The following is a 19627-nucleotide window of genomic DNA, read 5'->3' on the forward strand; positions in this document are numbered from 1 at the left end:
GTTCATCACCACAAAATCAGTATTATAAGAAATGTTAAAGGGTCATCTTTAAGATAGGTGGGGAGTTGGGGGAATGGGTGAAAATGTAAAGGGATTAAGAAGTATAAATTGGTAGTTACAGAGCAGTCATGGGGATGTAAAGTACAGCACAGGGAATATAGTCAATGATACTGCAATCACTATGCATGGTGTCGGATGGGTACTGGATTTATTTGAAGATCACTTGGTAAGTTATACAGTGTCTAATCACTGGGTTGTACACCTGAAACTAATATAATATTGTATATCAACTATAATAAAAAATAAAGAAAAATGATGCTTTAATCATAATTGTTACAGTAAAATATTAATATTTAAATTAAGCAATAATTTAAAAGGAAGTATAAATGTTTTCACTTGTCAAACATCTAATTATTAAAGCAGAGAAATTTATTATTAGGACTCTGTAACCACCACCAGTAGGAGTGATGGGAGGGTCAGGTAAAATATAAACTAGTATTGCTTTTCCATGTTAATGTTTGACATGTCAGAAGTGGATTTTATCAGATTAAGAGCAGCCTTGTGCACTATCAGAAGTATATACCTTGAATAAGCTTTTGTCTTTCTGAGGATACAGCACTGAAGTTGCCCAACCTCCCACTCATCACTAATGGGAGGTCCAATGACAAGGTCTTGAACTTTGAGACAGCCACACCGCCCCAGGCTGGCCTCAGTGCGGACAATTTTCACTCACCCTCTGTGCAAGTCATTGATGCATTTCTTCAGTGGGTTTATTACTTCGAGGAAAGACTTATTATTTTTACCACATAATTTGACACTAAAAATTATTTGAAAGAACTTAACAAAAACCAAAGCCACGACAAAAAAAAAAAAAACCAATGTGCCGAGTATGTATCATTTTTATGCTTGGGACCCATTTTATTATTTTTGGAACTATTACAAGACTTCTGTTAAACATGTTGAATGTTAAGAGGAAACAGACTCTTGGCGAATGTGGAAAACCAATTACAGAAAACGTTTCTGCTGGAGCTCGAGAAACACCAGGGAGGCACAGAGAAGCCTGTCCCTCTGCCCGCATTTCTAACGGCCGCAAACACAGACCGAGGAGGAGTTGCCTCGAAGAAAAATATGACTGTTACATTGTTGTCTTTATTTTTCTATTCACAGCCTAAAGATCATTAAATGGTACTTCTCAGTTAAAACTTCTTGTAATGTAGTAGAGTACCCCATAGAATTACTTTTCTTCAGGCAAATCTGATGTAAGGAAAGTAATCTTTCAAAAACAAAGAATAGAAGCATTATTTGCTACACGCACCAAACACACACACAAAGCTTCACCTCTAATAAAGAAATCAAAGTACCTCAAGTTTTAATACTTGAGTCAGAAATGACTTGACTCAATACTTGACTCAACTTTTGAGAGCATGTCCATTGCATGCAGTGTGGTAAAAGCATGCTATCATGTAAATATTAATTAAAGAATATAATTTTATGGACATAAATACTGACAAGATTGAAATAAGTGAAAGTTCAATTTTGAAATGATTACATTTTGAAAATCTAGAAAGTTGATTCAGGAGAAGAATCAATGGAAGAAACAAAACATTTTCAAATTATTTAGCTATTATTTCTTTCTTTTTTTTTTGTAAAGATTTTATTTATTTATTTAGAGAGAGGGGAAGGGAGGGAGAAAGAGAGGGAGAGAAACATCAATGTGTGGTTGCCTCTCACATGGCCTGCATTGGGGACCTGGCCTGCAACCCAGGCATGTGCCCTGACTGGGAATCGAACTGGTGACCCTTTGGTTCACAGCCTGAGCTCTATCCACTGAGCTACACCAACCAGGGCAAATTATTTAGGTATTATTTCATGTTGTTCTTCCATGTGCTGGGCACTATCCTAAGCACCAAGGTCCTGCCTGACTCGAAGCCATGTGGCTATGTGTTCTCGGTCACTCACCAGACCTGCTTACTTATTTATACGGGTATGATCATTAATCCATTTTTGGACAGATCTTTTTGACAGCTATGCATTTAACTATTTTTGCATTAGCTCTTTCATGAGTAAGACATGACCTTTGATCTCAAGGAACTCCCAGTTTTGGACAGGCAAAGCAACGATTCAAATACAATGTGGAAGGAGCCCAAGGAAGTCCTCATAGAATATTCTTGACAGAAAGAACAGCATACTCGAGGGTCAATGTATGGGGGGAAGAGGGCTTTACTGTTTGAGAGAAAAAGGACGCAGAAGGGAGAGGCCACCGCTTAAACAGGAGGCGTGGGTAGGGGCCACATCACGATGGAGTATGAGGCAGGCACGATTGGAGGAGGAAAGGCAAGGCACATTCATTGGAACTTTTTGAAAAGACTTCCAGCAGCCCTGACTGGTGTGGCTCAGTTGGTTGGGTGTTGCCCACAAAGTGAAAGGTTGCAGGTTCTATTCCTATTCGATTCCCAGTCAAGGCATATGCCTGAATTGTGGGCCCCAGCCCAGGCTGGGGTACATGTGAGAGGCAACCAATTGATGTTTCCCTTCTTCCCTTTCTCCCTCCTTTTTCCATCTCTGTAAAAAAAAAAAAAGAATAAAATCTTTTTTAAAAAGAAGTGTGGGCAGTGTCCTGGCCCATGTGGCTCAGCTGGTTGGAGCATGTCCCATAGGCCCAGGTTGTGGGTTCAATCCCTGGTCAGGAAATGCTTGAGAAGGCAACCAGTCAATGTTTCTCTCCCTGCCTCTCTCTCCCTTCCCCTCTCTCAAAAAGCACTGAAAAAAATGTCTTTGGGTGAGAATTGAAAAGAAAAGTGTGGGCAGAGTGACAAGAATCAATGAGGCAAGGCCTCCTAGCAACCGTGGGGGCCATCAGCACTGCGAGGCTGAAGGGTTGAAGAGAGAACATGACATTACCAGAATCTGGTTGTGTGCTGGAGCCCAGAAAGAGAGGATGGCACCCTGTTGAGTGCTAAGAAGTCCTGGTACAAAGATAAATGAGTAGGTGCTTGTGATGAGATTGAAAATATATTTACACACTCACAAGATGCTTTAATATTTGCATTTGAGAAATATTACATCATAAGAGCTTAACTATGGAACTGTGTAAAAATAAAATATAAAGGCAACACTAGCTAATAAGAAGCCAGGTGGTTCTCTGTGGTTGAGCCTGCCCCTCTGGGCACCTTGGGTGTTAAGAGACTGATTGCAGCCTTGCCTGTCACTGATGGCAGTGGGACTCGGTGGGTCAGGCTTGCCAGATGTTGTCCTATCCCCCTCACAGCTGTGTGGCTTCCCTGCCAGTGTTTGGAGGGAGATGGTGAACTGCTGGTTGGCCAGGGACAAAGTGCTAAGTGTCAGCTGCCTGTGTGGGTGGGAGCGGGAGGATGGCTGAGCACAATCCTTTTATCCTCTGGGCCTCCGGAACGTCAAATCCTAAAGCTGATCCTTAATCACAAAAGTTAAACAGACTTAGCCAACTCAATTTTCAGTGACAATGAGCATCCGAAATCACATGGATTAACGAGTCACATATGATCCCCTTCAGAATAATTTTATTTCTAATTTCTTAACCCTCCTGGTACAGGCACTGTGAGCAAGCAATGACAGGGACTAGTTTGAGACCGACTGCCTTCTTTTCCCCATCTTTGGCAGAGCTACACATGGCTCTCTCAGGGCCACTAACTGTGGCACCAATGCAAAAAGGAAGAGACCAGGGCAAATGGGAGGGGCAGCAACAACAACAGTCTTTAAAGGCACAGCCCTTTGCCTCAGTTTTATGCTACTGAATCTCCCAAACTCCTGTCTTGCAGTCTCGGCCCCTCCTCCCTTTCTAACTTCTGAAAGACTAGGCGATTTGTAATCACACAGCCAATAACTGAATGAGATACACTAGGCTCTTCTGGGCCTGACACTAATTAGATGCAGTAAAAATGGCCAATAGGTATTAATAAGTCCTATGAAGGACTTATTAAGTCCTATGAAGGACATCTGAAAGAAGAAAAGAAAAAGAGGGAAAGAGAGAAAAGCAGAGGGGGAGAGGATTTAGCTTTTATCTGTCTAAAAGAGGACATAAGATGCAAATTTGAGAGGCATTTTTCTTTTAAAAAATTGATAGAGATGCTTGACTCTCTGCAGCAAAATAAATGCAGATGGCAATCTTGTATCCACATGGTCACCTGAAATATAAATGAATGAAAAGGCTAATGCAAAAATATTCAAATGTATAGCTGTTGAAAAGATCTGATCACAGATTAATAATCATAACCACATAATTAAGTCTGTTTAGTGAGTGATTGAGAACCATCTTTGAGCAAAGTCTGATAGGATTTTGGGCCCCATTCCCAGCTCTATACCCACCAACTGTCTGACCTTGGACAAACTACCTAGCCTCTACAGCTTCAGTTTCCATGCTTCTAAAATGGGACTAATAATTTTACTTGCTCCCCAGGATTTTTGTGAGGATTATAGAAGATACTTACACTGGTGTCTGGCATATGCCAGGTGTCCCATAAATATTATCGCTCTATATATCAACTACCAAAACAAAAATCCTAAGGAAAAGACTTGCTGGAAGTCTCTAACTTAATTGGCAAGACATTTCATACCTTACAGCCTATATAATATTACCTGCTGCTTGTGTTTATTGCAAACATCTTAATTTCAGCTTAATCTTTAAGTTTTAATCATTTATTCAATCACTTTTAAGTAAAATCAATTTAATTATACAAATCAACAATTTAAATGCTAAAATTTTAAATATGCAAAACTTAATTTGCTTCACTCACAGACATCCACACAGCTACCAACATTTCACTTCTGGAGAGCTAATCTTTATGCTTGTGATTTCTGCTCTTTTAATCCTTTATTATGATGGATGAGGATGAGGAGCCTGGGAACAACAGTCATCTGAGGAAGCTGCAACAATATTTTAAAATTTCTCTTGTATCTCTATAATACCAAGAGAAAAACAAATCAAATTAGTATAATTGTGAGGAAAGTCTGTAAAATAAATTTATTTAACATTAAACCTGGTTTAGTGGAAATCCCTCTAATAAGGAATGAGGTCATGTCTCCTACAATGAATCATGTCCATTAAACTTATTTTTTTTCTGGGTGCTTTCCTTCCTTCATTTATTTGTCATTTCCAAGTCTCTAATTCTTGTTGATTGCTCAGTTAAATGAAATCACTGATTTTTTTTAATGTTGAAAAGGGCAAGTAACTGAAGCCATAAAATATTATCTATATCAACACAAGTGTGCTTAGTCCTACAATAATTTTTCCCATTCAGTTTTTTTAAAAAGCAAATACCAACTTAATTTTTTTAAAACTCTTCGAACATTTTCTATTTGTGTATCTTTTATTTTATGTGTATTTCTGTGTATCTTTTATTTCTCTTGCCATTTTCCTACTTCTTTGATACTAGGGGCAAAATAGGATAGATCGTTATTATTCTTTATTATAATACTCCATTACCTGGAAAACTTTTTAAGATGAAAAGCCTTGCTCTTCACGTTGATGAATAACTGATTGATCTCCATACTTTTCTTTACAGTTCCCATTTCCCTTTACTCCAAAATCGCACGTTAAAAGATTACAAATCTGCTTAAATAACTCCCACATATTTTCAAAGGCAGTCTGAGGAGAACTATGATGTCCTCAAGGGCTCTTTAAAAGGATTCATCTATTCCAAGGTCTTGAGATATGATCCAATACATAGGATATACCAGCATTTTAAGTGTAGAATTAGTTATTTTAACAAAGGAAGCAAACTTGGAAAGCTCCCAATCCAGCGTCTTTTTACACACGTGGAAACTGAAACCCAAGTAGGCTGTACTGTCCAGAACAAGGTGATTCCATATATATGCGAAATATATATATTAAAAAATTCTTAAGGGGATATTCAGGTGAATTATCATAGACCCTAATTAAAGAAATCTTGAAGACAAAACTTAAGTCATTTTATAACAGTTGACCTTTTCCAATTACTTTAATACTTTTAATCTTAAAGGAATGAAACCTTTATGTCAAACACAATTATTTTATTTCCTTGTTGATAATGATTTTGCGTTTCAAAACAGCACCTTTATGCCATTCTTAAAATCATAATCTTTTAAGTTATATTTCTCCACCATCGAGGGGACTCCCGGGAGAGTGGGAACCAGGGCCGTCCAGGGACCTTGCTCCGCACCCATTTTGATCTGAGGGAGGGCAGCGGGCAAGGACAGACAGCAGCGACCAGACAATGTCCTGCATTCACGGTGGCCTCGGCCAATCACAGGCCGGCGCCTGCCGGCCCCGTGCGGCGCCACTGGCCACCGCGCGGCCAGAGAAAAACCTGGCCTCGAGGCAGCCATCTGCGACCATCCCCAGGCCCTCCGCGCCGCGCTCCAATTGCGCCCCACCTGGAGGAGGGGGCTCGCGGCGGCGGGCGCCACGGCGTCCCCTTGAGGCAGGGGTCGCGTACAAGGGCAGGACGCACCGCCCCCTCCGGCTTGAACAAGGCGCTGTCCCTTTAAGACAAGCCTCCTCCCGGGGCCTATAAGAGCGTCGGCGGCCCCGCCGCGGAGGGTAGAGACATCCGGGCTACCGGGCTGGCGACCGCGACGGCCCCAGCCCCTCTGGCAGCTCCCAGTCCCCGTGGGACGTCGGATGGTGGTGGCTACCGGGGCCGGAGGGGACTTCCGGCACCACCCAAGCCTCCAGCCCTCTGCGCCCCGCCGCCGCCGCTCGCCCCCACCTTGTGAACACCCGGGCCGGGACACGGGGGTTCGCACGCGGGTCACGGACGCTCAGCCCGCGGGGCCGCGCGGCGCGTGCCCGCTCGAGCCCGTACCACTGCCTGCGCGTGCACAGGGGCGGAGCGCCGAGGAGGCAGCCAATCAGCGCCCGCTGGCCCAGGGCCGCCTCCAAAGTCCTCGCAGGGGGCGGTGTGGGAGGGAGAACTTCGTGGGGGGCGCCGGGAGGCGGGCGGGGAAAAGCGGGAGTGCCCCTGGGGCCGCGGAGCTTGGCTTTGAGAGCGCGGGCACCGACTCCGAAGCTCCGCGAAGTGAAAGCGGCTGGAGCGGCAAGGAGGGGCGCGGGTCGCGCGTGAGAACTCGCGCAGGAGAGCTGGAGGGAGGAGGGCAAGGCGCCGGGAGCAGGTGGTGGGGCCGGCGGGGGTAGGCGGGGAGCAGGAGGCACGGCTCAGGGGGGCCCAGGAGGCAAGTCCTCTAGATTGGAAAACCGGAGATGGACGTGCCGAGTTCACAAGCCTAAAGCCAGAATCTGTCAAGATTTGTTTATGCAGCACAGAGAACTTGAAGAACTTGTGTACTTACTGGTATAGATATATTCCAAAATATTCCTGCCAGAGTTTTTTGTTTGTTTGTTTTGTTTTTAGGACAGTGGATACATATATTTAATTTCTGGTGATATAGATTAAAATAGAAAGTTGATCGCAAAGTGTTTCTTGGGGGTTGGCAAAAAGGAACACAAAACATTTAAAAAATCATTTTCTGTGACCTATACCACCAAATATCTGAGAATATATGTCAGCAATCGGATACATGGAGTGATTGAGTAAGGCGGAGTAGGGGGTGTTTCTTGGAGAACTGGAGGTCAAGATTCACCACCAGGTGATCATGAACAAGCCCCCTACCCCGAGGTCTCATTTTCCCCACCTGCAAAAGTAGAGCATTGCACTCGCCCAACTATCGGGAAGCACATCGTGTGATTCGGTGTGTATTTGAAAAAAAGTGGCATAGAAGCATTGTCCCTTCCTCCAGTGTGAGTCCCTTGGGGAGCTGTCCAGACCACCTTCTCTGTGCCTTCCTGGATCGTCTCAGCCCTTTGCAGGGCGTTATCCTGCTTGCAGACCAGCCTGCCCTGAGGTCTGGGCATATTTAATTTGAGTGCTACAGAAGTCTCAGTATTGATTTGTACCAACGGCACTCCACGCTTGCCCTCCAAACTTCCCGTGTTTCCCATTTTAGCAACTGCATTACTCAACTCAGTCTCCAGCCCCTCACTCCATCTTCCTGTCATTAAGCGCAGGATCCGTTTTTGCTTCCGTACATCTTGTCGCCTGGCTGTCGTCCCTGCCACGCTCGGACTTCTCCAGTGCAGGCCGCCAGCGTCTTCCACCTGGATTACCCCAGTTACCTGCTCAGTAGTCGCTCGATGTCAGGCTTTGCTCCTCCCCGATTTCTATCTTCCGACCAGATTATTTTAAAGTAAATCCGATCGTGTCGCTCCCGTTTAAATCTTAGGGGATCTCTGTTTTCCTCAGGATAAAATTCTATTTCCTTAAATTTGGTTTATAAGCTCCCCCTATTCTTGTTTTCGTTTATGTCTTGTCCCCAGCTGGATGCCGGCCACTCCTCCCACCCCTCCACTAGTTCTAGTTTATCTGAAATGCTTTCGTTTCTCTCGACGTGCCCAATCTTCTCTAGCTTCTGCAACACTCCCCTGCCTCCTCCTCCTTTCATCAGAGGGGCTCCCGTCTTCCCTTCCCTCCCTATTTGCCCAAGGTGAGGATTGGGGGCGCCATTGCCTCCCTGCCTCTACTGTGCGCCCTTAGCCTTATGCTGCGGTGGCCTGGCATCCTCCTTGAGTGTCAGTTACATCCCACGCCTTCGCAGCAGGGACTTCATCCTGCTGGCCATTGTCCCCAGTTCCCAGGATGGTCCTGGCAATACTGGCCTGAAGCCCAACAACCCTTTTAGAATATTCAGTAATGGGCGATAAGGAGTAGCATTAGGTGTCTACTAATATTAGATTCATCTTATGTTGCTGTATTTTTCAGTGTTGAATTCCTCCTCTCTTAGTTACAAGTTTCTCTATAAAAATAACATATTTTAAGAAAACATGATATAATTATTGGTACTCAAACCAATGATGTTTTTGTCACAATTACTAAAAATATCTTTTAGCAGAAGTGGTGTGTGTGGTTTATGAAGTGAAATTCTGGAACAGTGCCTGGCTGTTCAACGCAAATGGGCAGAAATGTTCATGTAAAACTCAGACTCGGAAACTTTAAAACTGAGCTCTAATAATGGTTGAGGGACGGAGTGGAAGCTCAGAATTCTGGTTCCTTGTTTATTATTGACTTTTGGGATAGCAATGGGCAGTGTTAAGACGTTGCTCTGATACTGGCTTTTAAAAAAATCCTAATACTCTCAGTATTTTTCCTTTTTCAATGTGAGATGCCATTGTGACAAATGGCAATCCTCGTTTTCTTTCTGTTCACTCCCAGCTAGCAACACTCATATGTGTACATTTAGATTCTGTACCATTTCTAAACACCACCCTGCTATGCACTTTTCAATAAAGTTAAACAAGAATTCTTTGTTGAGAGATGTAATATTTAGAGGGTAGGATAGGGGGATAAATCTTAACTATTACAAATTGTTTCCCTTCAGCCGAACTCTGAAGGAGGTCCTTGTTGGTTTTCTCATTACTGTATAACCAGTGTGTTGACTTTGTTACATTTTGGTAGAAGAGAGTAGAATTTAGTAAGAAATGAAACATTTTTAAGAAAAGAGAGGGAGAAGTTTGTTTTTTAGTAAAATAAGCAAAAATAAATGAGATTATATCTGAATAAAACCAAGTAATGTATTTAAAGTATTTAAAGCAGAAAGTATGCACTATCATAACTTACTCTTTCTAGAGAAAAGTATTCTCACAATGTGGACATACCTGTTTACAGGACACACCAAATGATTATTATAAACAAGTTATAGAGGAAAAATAAATGCTGGAGAAATGGCTTCTCACATCTGTAGGCTTGGATCATTTTGAATTTTGAAAACATTTTAGACACTGGGTTTGTTAAAAATCCTATAAGTACATCTGCATTTTAGCAAACTGTTTTTCAGCTTTTATGCCTTTAAAAAATCTTATTTCCAAACTGTATGAAGTGGTAAAGGACTTTTAAAAAAATGTTTCTAGTGAGGGGGGTGGGCTGGGATGGGGGTAAAAGAAAGTACAGAAAACTGTACTTGAATGCTTAAAATTAAATTAAAAAATGTTTCTACTGAAACATTTTTGAACAATTGATTTTAGAGAGAGTAAGACACAGAGTGATTGGTGCTCCACTTACTTACTCAGTCCTTGGTTGATTCTTGTCCATTCCTTCCCTAGAGATTAAACCCACAACCTCAGTGTATAGGGACAACACTCTGACCAACTGAGCTACATAGCCAGGATGTGAAACAGTTTTTAAAACAACTCATTTTAAGACTATATCCACAATGAAATCTATTTCAGCCTTATTTCAGCATACGAATAGGTGACCACTTGAAAAAAGCATGGTTAAGATGTGATCTAAGATTGTCATTTGATACACTTGTTGATTTTAGCTGTGATTTCAAGTCAATTGGGCATCGAAAATAAACCGCCAGTCTAGTAGAGATATGCAGATAGTGCCGACTAGCACTGGATGTAGTGGAAAGAGGGTAGGATTTGGAGTGAAAAGGCTGAGGTCAAAGTCACCTAGTTTCATCCCTTTTCCAAGTTATAGCCGAGACTTAGTTTCCACGTGTATAAATTTGCCAATGATGTGCCATCTTGAGCACCTCTTAGTGCTGGCGAGAGGATCAGATGGGGATAATGCATGGCGCCAACCCTCGAACAGCGGACAAGCAGTCGTGGGGTGGCTCTAAATGTTCTGCTTCGGACTTGGAGGCATTCGGTTTTCATGGAGATCATATACATGCATATGAGGGAAATAAATTACTTTTCCATAAAACCTGATTCTCTAAGGGGGGTTCATGTAAACTTGCATTTGTTTATGGGTCGTAGTAGATATTAGAGGAAACTAGGGCACTCTGTAAAAAATAATCATGTCATAAGTACGGAAGATTCTGGTACACTCTAGATTTTGTTGTGCTCTGCACATTATTCAAGAACAAGGTGATATTTGAGTGCATGTGAGATGAGAGATGAACTAATAAAAATGGATAAGAACAATGCAGATATTTAATGAAATATATCTTGTTCAATGCCTACTATCAAAGGTTAAAAGAGGAAGATATTCTTCAATGCCGATATTAGTTGTTACTATTGATCCATGATAAATTCGAAAGATAAAGTAGCAACAGAAAAGCGCATCTATTATCCTTGACTCCTTTACCTAAGTTTGAAATATTTGGCCAGTGGTTAATCATCCTCACAGGTCTGAGAACTTACTATGTGCAGAAAGCTATTCTGGATAGTGAAATAAATACAAATGCATTTTCTCTCAAAGAATCAAGAGAAATAGAAAGAAAAAAATGAGTTCTGAGAAAGGAAAAAAAAACCAGAGCCCAAATGCATTTGTGAGTGAGACTACATTTATTGCAAGGGAAGGAGAGCTGGGTAGGCAATGCCCAGCCGCTTCTCTGTGCAGCCTTTTCACAAACCCCGCCAGTAAGCAGGGATGGTAACACCTGCCTGCATAGGTCACCCTCACCCTCTGCCGTTCTACCATTAGAGATCCACTCTTTTGAATCCTAAAGTTTTTACTAATTTTCTAAAGTTGCTCCCTAAAATAGAAATCTCCCCGGGGAGAGGTGTAGATGGCACTTGAAGCTAACAAACACCTAAATAATTTTTCCCTGCTCAGCAGATATTGTTCTTACCCTATGAAGCCCGAGAAAGGGAACAAGATGGATACCTGAGAGAGGAGAAGGCGAAGAGCAAAGGAGGCAAGGGACAAAGGATCAATGAGCCCGTGAGGCGAGACCCCACTGGGGTCTGGGAACGGTCTCTCCTGCTTCATTTCTGTGCTGGTGTGGCATCGCGCCACGGATTCCAGCCTCTCCTCTCAGACCTCCGGGATCTGTCTGTCTGGCCTCACCCATACTCCCTTCCTGCCATGGAATGCAGGTGAATTCAGACTAGGTTGCTAAGCATGGTCTGTTTAGGTTGGTTTACCATCTTTACTAGGAAGGTAAACATGGCCCTGGAAGGAAAAGCAGTGTGAATTCAGGAAACTTGAGTTCTTGGTGCCTTTGATTTTCACATTCGTAAAAGGAGAGGATGGATTATATCCCTGTACTGCTCTGGGTCTCTCCCTTTCCTGCTCGCTTTTCTCCCATCTCTTCCCACTGTAATTAAGTCTCTACCACACGTGTTAAAAAACAGAGCAGCTCCCAAAAGGTGGAAATAACACAAATGTCCATGGGTGAGTGGACAAACAAAAGGTGGTATATACATACAGTGGAACAGAACTCAGCCTTAAAAAAACAGGAACGTGTGACATTTACTACAACATGGATGAAACTTGAAGACATTATGCTAAGTGAAATAAGCCAGATGCAATAGATCAAATGTTGTGTGATTCCACTTGTGTGAGTTACCTAGTGTAGTCAAATTGACAGAGGCAGAAAGTAGAATGGATGATGCCAGGGCTGAGGGCTGAGGGAGAGGGAGCCGGGAGTTATTTTTAATGGGCACTGAACTTTAGTTTGTGGTGATGAAAAATCCCAGAGATGAATGGTGCTATAGTTGCACAGCCCTTGTGACTATTTAAGGTCACTGAATTATACACTTTATAATTTTTTCTGTTCTATTTTTATTGTATTTTTCCATTATGAACTGTACACTTTAAAATACTTAAAGTGATACATTTTATATTATGTATATTTTACCACAAAAATATTTTAAACAAACAAGCCAACCTGGAAGCCCACAGTGGGAACCCTGGCTGAAGACCTATTTTGTGTGATGTACCTCATGCCTTGCCCTTGACTTTTCTGTGCAGTTGTTTGAATTTTGACCAATCCTCAGTCTCTTCCTGCATGACAGGACCCCCTACATAGTCTTCTCTAAGGAATACTCCTCATTTTGCCTCGACATACACACTTTTGGACCTGGGCTAGTATCTGCATTCCCCCAGCTCTTGTCAAGCAAAACTCTGTCTCTGCCCCTTAGCCCACACTCTGGATCTGTCATTGCAACCCCAGGTTTTGCCTTCCCTCCATGTTCAGTACGGACATTGCCTAGAACAGCCCAGTTCTATGAAGTATGTCCATGTGTAGTCTGTACCCACAGCCTCCATCCTCCCCCATGACTTCACTATTATTACATCTGCTCTTCAGTCTCAGGGAGACCCCATTCTCTCAGCCCCTTTCCCAGCATCCACTCTGTCCCTCAGGGTGTCATGCGGTTGTGTGAAGTGGTAAAACTTCACGTTGGCTAATCATCTGCAACCCCAACTGAGCCCAAAGGGAGGCCCGGCAGTCCTTTTCTACAAGTCTGTTGGTGACTTCCTCTTACACTCTTTAGAAAGGGACTCTCTTTAAGCCTCGTCCCTTATCACTTTAGGCCTCTATATTGCCTTGTAATAGAGTCCTGTTGCATCATGTTCCAGCATAGTTCTGCAGGAACACCCTCACCTTCGATTGCCCTCCCTGCACCCACTCCCAGAAGTCTATGCTCCCTCTGCTCCAAGTTTCTGCACCAGCAGGTCTCACTGCCCAGCGTCTGCTTCTTTCTGCTTTGTCTGCCAAACTGCTATTGGTTCTTCAGGTCTCAGGTAGGACCTCAGCTCTGAGAAAGCATTCGCTAGCATTGGCCCAGGCTGCAGGAGGAGCCTGTGCACCCGCCGTAGCACCCTCTGCTCATTCCTACTGTCATACCTGTACTGCAGTTTCCCTAGATGTGAGACTCAGGAGGGCAGGGAGAGTGGCTTATTCATTACGGGATCCTCAGAATCTAATACAGGGACTGCAACAATAAAATTGGCTTAATAAGTCACTGAATATACTTTTTCAAACATTGTTATAGGTTTGGACATTGAACTGGGAGTGACTTCCGGGCATCTTTAGGAGTCAGCAATATGACAGAAGACATCAAGACCAAAATGAAAAACCACAAGATTGCCCCTTTGGACAGTCGCTTCCCTAACCAGAACCAGGCCAGGAACTGCTGGCGGAACTACCTGGATTTCCACCCCTGTGAGAAGGCAATGACCGCTAAAGGGGGTGGTGTCTCCATGTGCCAATGATACCAGGGTGTATACAAGTCCCTTTGCCCCATATCCTGGGTGTCCACGTGGGATGACCTTCGGGCAGAAGGCACATTTCCTGGGAAGATCTGAACTGGCCACACCCCACCTGTCCTGTCTTCCATCCTTCTTCCAGGCAGGTGAAGGGGAACCTGGGTATGTCTGACTCTAAGATCTTGAATCATGGCTTAATTAATAAACAGTTTGTTAGAAAAGTGTAAAAATAGTGTTCCAGGTTTGGTCTAATAGATGAGAATTTGGCTTACAATTTTATTTCTGTGATCCTGTTATATTCTTATAAATCCCTTTTACTTAGTCTTATTTTTAAACCAATGACTAGTTAATTTTCGTACTTGTATATCAATTAGAATGATGTTTGGCTGCACATAACAGACAATCTTCAAGTAACATTAGCACTAACCAAATAGAGGTTTTATCTTTATTCTATACAAGTTCAAGTACAAACAGTTTTGGGCTGATAGGTGTCTCACTCCAAATCTGCGAGACCAATTTTCTTTAGCTTCACTTCCCCTCTCCCAGACTGTGCCACTGCCTTTGTGGTCTGAGAAAGAAGATAGACTTGAACTCCAAGCAGCAGCATGAAAGGAAGAGATAAAGAAAGGGTGATGGGCACCTACCTACTGTCTTTCTGGAAGTTCCTCAGCAGCCCACGTGCAACACTTTGGCTTACATACTGTTGAGCCAACTCAATCATACTTAGCTGCAAGGGAGGCTGAGATACAGTATTTATTTTGGCAGCCATGTGCCCAGCTAAACATTCTACTGGTAAGGAAGAAGAGAAGAAATGAATTTGGGGAGACAAAAAGAAGGGTAGGCCATATCCAAGTTTAAAATGATATATAAATACAGTAGTCTGCCCTTGTCCACGTGGGGATACCATCCAAGGCCCCTTAGTGGATGTCTGAAATCTCACATGGCACTGAACCCTATATAAAATGCTTTTCTTAAACATCCATACCTATGATGAAGTTTAACTTATAAACTAGGCACAGTAAGAGATTAATAACAACTAATCATAAAATAATGACAACAGCACTCTCCAGCAATTTTAATACATTCTAGTCCACACCTGTTTCTGAGCCAGTGTACCATCCCGCACCTGCGGTGAATGGCTTGCTGTCGCCTGCCCTCCTGGCTCAGGGCTTTCTGGCCTGGCACACGCCATCAAGCAGGACGTGTTTTTGTTTGCCTTCCACCCACAAATGTAATGCCTTTTCCATCTTAACTACGCACTTATCATGCGCTGTGGCCCTCAATTTTGCAGTTTGAGGTGAGCCAGCAAAACTAGCATGAATTTATTTTTTCTTCTTCACAATTTCACAGAAGATTCATTCTTACTGTAGATCTTAGCAGTATCAGCATACAATTTTTTTCTGTCCTTATTAAGTTGAGAACTTTCACCTTTTCACTGGAAGAACACACTTTGGCACATCTGAGCTGCCACTGTCACCACTCTTGCGGTTTGGGGCCATTAGTAAGTAGAATAAGGTGACTTGATGACAAGCACTGTGATGCCTCGTAGTGGATCTCAGCACCACTACAAGTGGTGGTGAGACAGCTACTAAGTGACTCCTGGGTGGGGAGCATCTACAGTGTAAAGACGCTGGACAAAGGGATGATTCATGTCCAGACGGGAAGGACTGGGGCTGTGCAGGATTTCAGTATGCTACTCAGAATGACTCGCAACTGAAAAGTTATGAATTGTTTATTTCTGGAATTTTCCATTTAATATTTCAGACTGTGGTTGACCACAGGTAACTGAAACCATGAAAAGCAAAATAAGGGAGGACTACTTATTTTGATGAACCTAGATTTCAAATGTGTTCTTCCCATCTCTTAATCTGATTTGTCAAAAAAGTATGACATTTAGACCCAAGAGTTTTACACCAAGCGAATCACTAAATTTCCAGCTTTTCCCCCTATGTAATCAGGTAAAAAATGGAAAGAAAAAGAAAAGAATACCCAAGTGCTATCATCTTGTCCTTAGGATGAGGCCCCTGAGATGGGGCGAGGGGAGTGGAGGCGGAGGGTGTAAGCAGAGAGAAGGGCTCAACAGTAACGAAGGAGGAGTTCACATCTCAGCGAGTCTGGGCTGGGCCCTGAACCTCACCGGCTGGATTTGCTTTGCCCTGTGTTTCCCTCAGCTCTCTGAGGAGTGATCTCATCTCCTTTCATCGGGCACCTGCAGTTCCACCCCAGGAAGCTGGAGGTCGCTATTCCACCACGGGCCACTGTGGACACAGGTTAGCACTGGGTGTCAGTTGACACCCTTCTCCAACCATCCAAGGGGAAGTAATAGTCAAAGGCCACACAGCAATCTCTGCAAGGGGCAGAGTGCAGATGCTGCCTGCTTGAGACCCCAGCTGCCCTTCATAAACCTGCTCCTGTGTATTACCAGCTTTGTCACTTCAGCCACTGGCCCAGATGTCAAGCCCTTTACTTATCTATCCTCTCTTTTACTCTCATTCCTGTGTTCCTCTGTGTGTCTTCCTTCCCAATCCTATCTTTTTACCTTCCATGATTTTTCCTCCCTCACAGTCCCTTCTAGCGTCCTCAGAAACCCTGGTCCTTCCCATGGCTTTGTCCTGTCTTTATTCTTCACTGTAAATCAGCTTCCCCGAATCTCTAACCTCACCACAGGGCCAACCTTCCGCCTGCCTTCCTCAGCTGAGGGTGCTCTGCTCCTGGCTCAGCATCCCTCACTGTTCCCTCCCAACAGGCTCCTTCCTCTCTTCCTGCCACTTGCAAGAGCTCCCTTACTCTGGGAAAGAACACCCTTGTCTTTGCTGCTCTAGCTCTTGCCTTTCTTTCATCACCACATGAGGACCACACTGTACTCACTGCTTCACCACAGCTCTTGGCTAATTCCTTGTTGGCATGATGTACCCACCACATTGTTCTGGAAACTAACATGTTGAGGCCATCAATGAGCTCCAAATTACTCCTCAGTCATCACTGTTGTTGCCCTTTCCTCGAAATTTTTTCCTGCTCCTGTCATACTGCATAATATGGTTCTTTGCTGATCTTTTATGAAGAGTCTAGTCAGTAGTAAAACAACAATCTACATTACGAATGTTTAGTGAGCACTTATTTTGCATCACGCAGAATATAAGGTGCTCTGCATGGATCATTTCACCAAACCTTTGTATTAACTATGAGGCTGATGAAATTACTATCCCCATTTTACAGATAAGGAAACCATGGCTTTCGGGCTTGCAGAGGTAACTGATGTGCTCAAGGTGACAGAGCTAATAAGAATTAGTGAGCTACATTTACGGAATTCCAAAGCAATGCTTTTTGCCAATACAGTGTATCACTTCTACTCTAGCTGCTGTTCCTCTTGTCTTGATTTCACGTTAAATGAGATTGTCCTAGGATATTTACTTTCGAAAGCAAGTATTTGACTTCCAGGGGGTGAACTTCTTTCTTTCCTGTTTATTAGAGAACATTTTAAACATAAGTAATGATAGAGAGACTTGCGTAATGTCCCCCACCCCCAGGTCCCAACAGCCAAGCCCCCAAACCAACCCTTTATGGCCTCTCCAGGTTCATTTGCACTGCACTGTTCCCCATGCTCTCTCCCCACTGGAATATTTTGAAGCACGTCTCAGAAATCATATCAGTTCATCTGTAAAGACTGCAGTATATATTTTAAAAACTATAAGGTCTCTCTTTACAAATGCCTGAACCACAAAACATTACTATGTCTAAAAGTAGGAAAGAATCCCTTTATATCGGCAAATACCCAATTGTATCAAATTTCCTCCATTGTCTCATAAACTCCTTAAAGAGTTAATCAGTTTGTTCCGATTGGGATCCTAAAAGGGTCTACAAGTCCCACTCGATTGATGTGGCTCTTCAAATCTCTAAAAATATTTAGATTCCTTTTTCCTCTGTTTTTTTTTTTTTTTTACCCCTTGCAATCTGTGTGTAGAAAGCACCAGCTAACTTGTCCTGTGCGATATTCCACGTCCTCAGTCTTGCCAATCACATCCCACGTGCTGTGGTTTCCCATGTCCGTTCCTCCACCCACGCAAGTTTCCCGTAGTCAGATCTGGTGATTCAAGTTCTTTTTTTTTCCCTTGGCAAGCAGATTTCATAGGTTAAATGACAAACTTCCACCAGGAATCTCCTTTATTGAGGTACCTTCTAAGTCTATGTTCAACTTCAGTCCTTTATATTCAGCCAACTGATCACTCCTTTGAGATATCCTGTCACAATCCCCAAATCAGCAGGCCCCCAAAACAAATTTATTTCCTCCACACAGCCCACCCCTTTTGACACCTGCTCTGTTTCTGCAGTTTCTATTGTCCTTTTAATCACTCGGGCCGTGTTCCACGGTCCCCAAGCTCCCGTGTTCAGTCCCAAGGACCTGCCAGTTGTTTCTCTACAGTGTCAGCATTTGTTTCTCACACCCACTACCCTATGCAGGCTTTCAAACTGTTACAGGACTCTTCCTCATCTGGCCTTTTCCCCCTTCAGCTTCACTCCATAACCTGCCATTGCATTAGCCATTCATGCATCCTGTGTTCCTTACTATGTATTTCCTACTCACAATCAATGAGTACCCATTACTTTTGGAATAAAGTCTAAACTACTGAGAGTTCTCCAACACAATCTGGTCCCAACCTAGTCTCCAGCCCACCCCACACAGTTCATTTTGCTAAGGAATAGCTGTTTTCCTATAGGTGTGGAAACAAAGAAGCTTGAAAATGTTTAGAGCAACATTGAACATTGGAGATTCAAGTGAACAATTAATGATCTTAGCACTGGAATAAGCGAAACTTCTCTCTGAGAGACATCCTAGATTTGTCTCGCGGGACACCTAGGGGAAGGGAAGTGGCCTGCCACCTGGCAAAACACTGCCTGCTAGCTTTCTCAACTTTCCTGATAGGATATTTACACTACTACCTGTTTGTCTGGTCCTAAAACACGTGGCTAGCTTTTGACCAGTAACAGCCACCTCGGCTTTGCCCTCACGTCACTAGCTCTCATTAAAAGCCAAACACACAAATACCCAACAACACAAAGAACTTTCAGTCGAGAGAGGGACATTTAGGAAAATTTCTCTAGGAGACATGGTATTTGTCCACTCTTCCAAGAACTTTTCGAGGTAGACCAATGAATAGCTGCATCCTAAGTGACCTCCGACCAAGATGCCCTTGAACATTGCCCCGGCTGACACGGATCCTCCCGGGGCCACAGCTCGCCTGCCCCAGCGGGATGCCCCTTTCACAATCCTGGCAGAAACGCTGGGCCTCGGAGGGCCGGTGTGCCGTCATTCACTCCATAGGAAGAGCCACATACGTAGAGCGTTCCTTTCACTCCGGCCATCAGGCCGAGATACAATTTCAAGGCTCGGTAACTGGTTAATCCTTTTCATTAGCCACTGTATATTTGCCCCTACATCCTGATTTCTGGTTCTGTTTCTACTTGAATAATTCTGCGTTGTCCTTCATCTCATATTACGCATTTAGGAATGAGCCAGTGGCTACATGAAGTAAATAAAATGCTATCAGGTTCCTCCACCCAGGCAACGTCATGCGATTGACCTCAGGTGACTCCCCGTTCGCCAATTCCGTGCACTCTCACTGGTTCCCTCCCCAGAGCCCGCCCATCCTGGGTCTTTCTGCCGGAAGGTGCCTCCTCCC

At 43.5% G+C, this 19627-nt stretch overlaps 1 pseudogene; it reads left to right on the forward strand.

Moving 5' to 3' along the window:
• Window positions 1–6971: 6971 nt before the first annotated feature.
• Window positions 6972–14179, forward strand: LOC118995498 (cytochrome c oxidase subunit 6B1-like; annotated as a pseudogene).
• Window positions 14180–19627: the final 5448 nt, after the last annotated feature.

The sequence above is a fragment of the Sturnira hondurensis genome, unplaced genomic scaffold (assembly GCF_014824575.4).
Source record: "Sturnira hondurensis isolate 20B ecotype Veracruz unplaced genomic scaffold, ASM1482457v3 Scaffold0010128, whole genome shotgun sequence".
NCBI lineage: Eukaryota > Metazoa > Chordata > Mammalia > Chiroptera > Phyllostomidae > Sturnira > Sturnira hondurensis.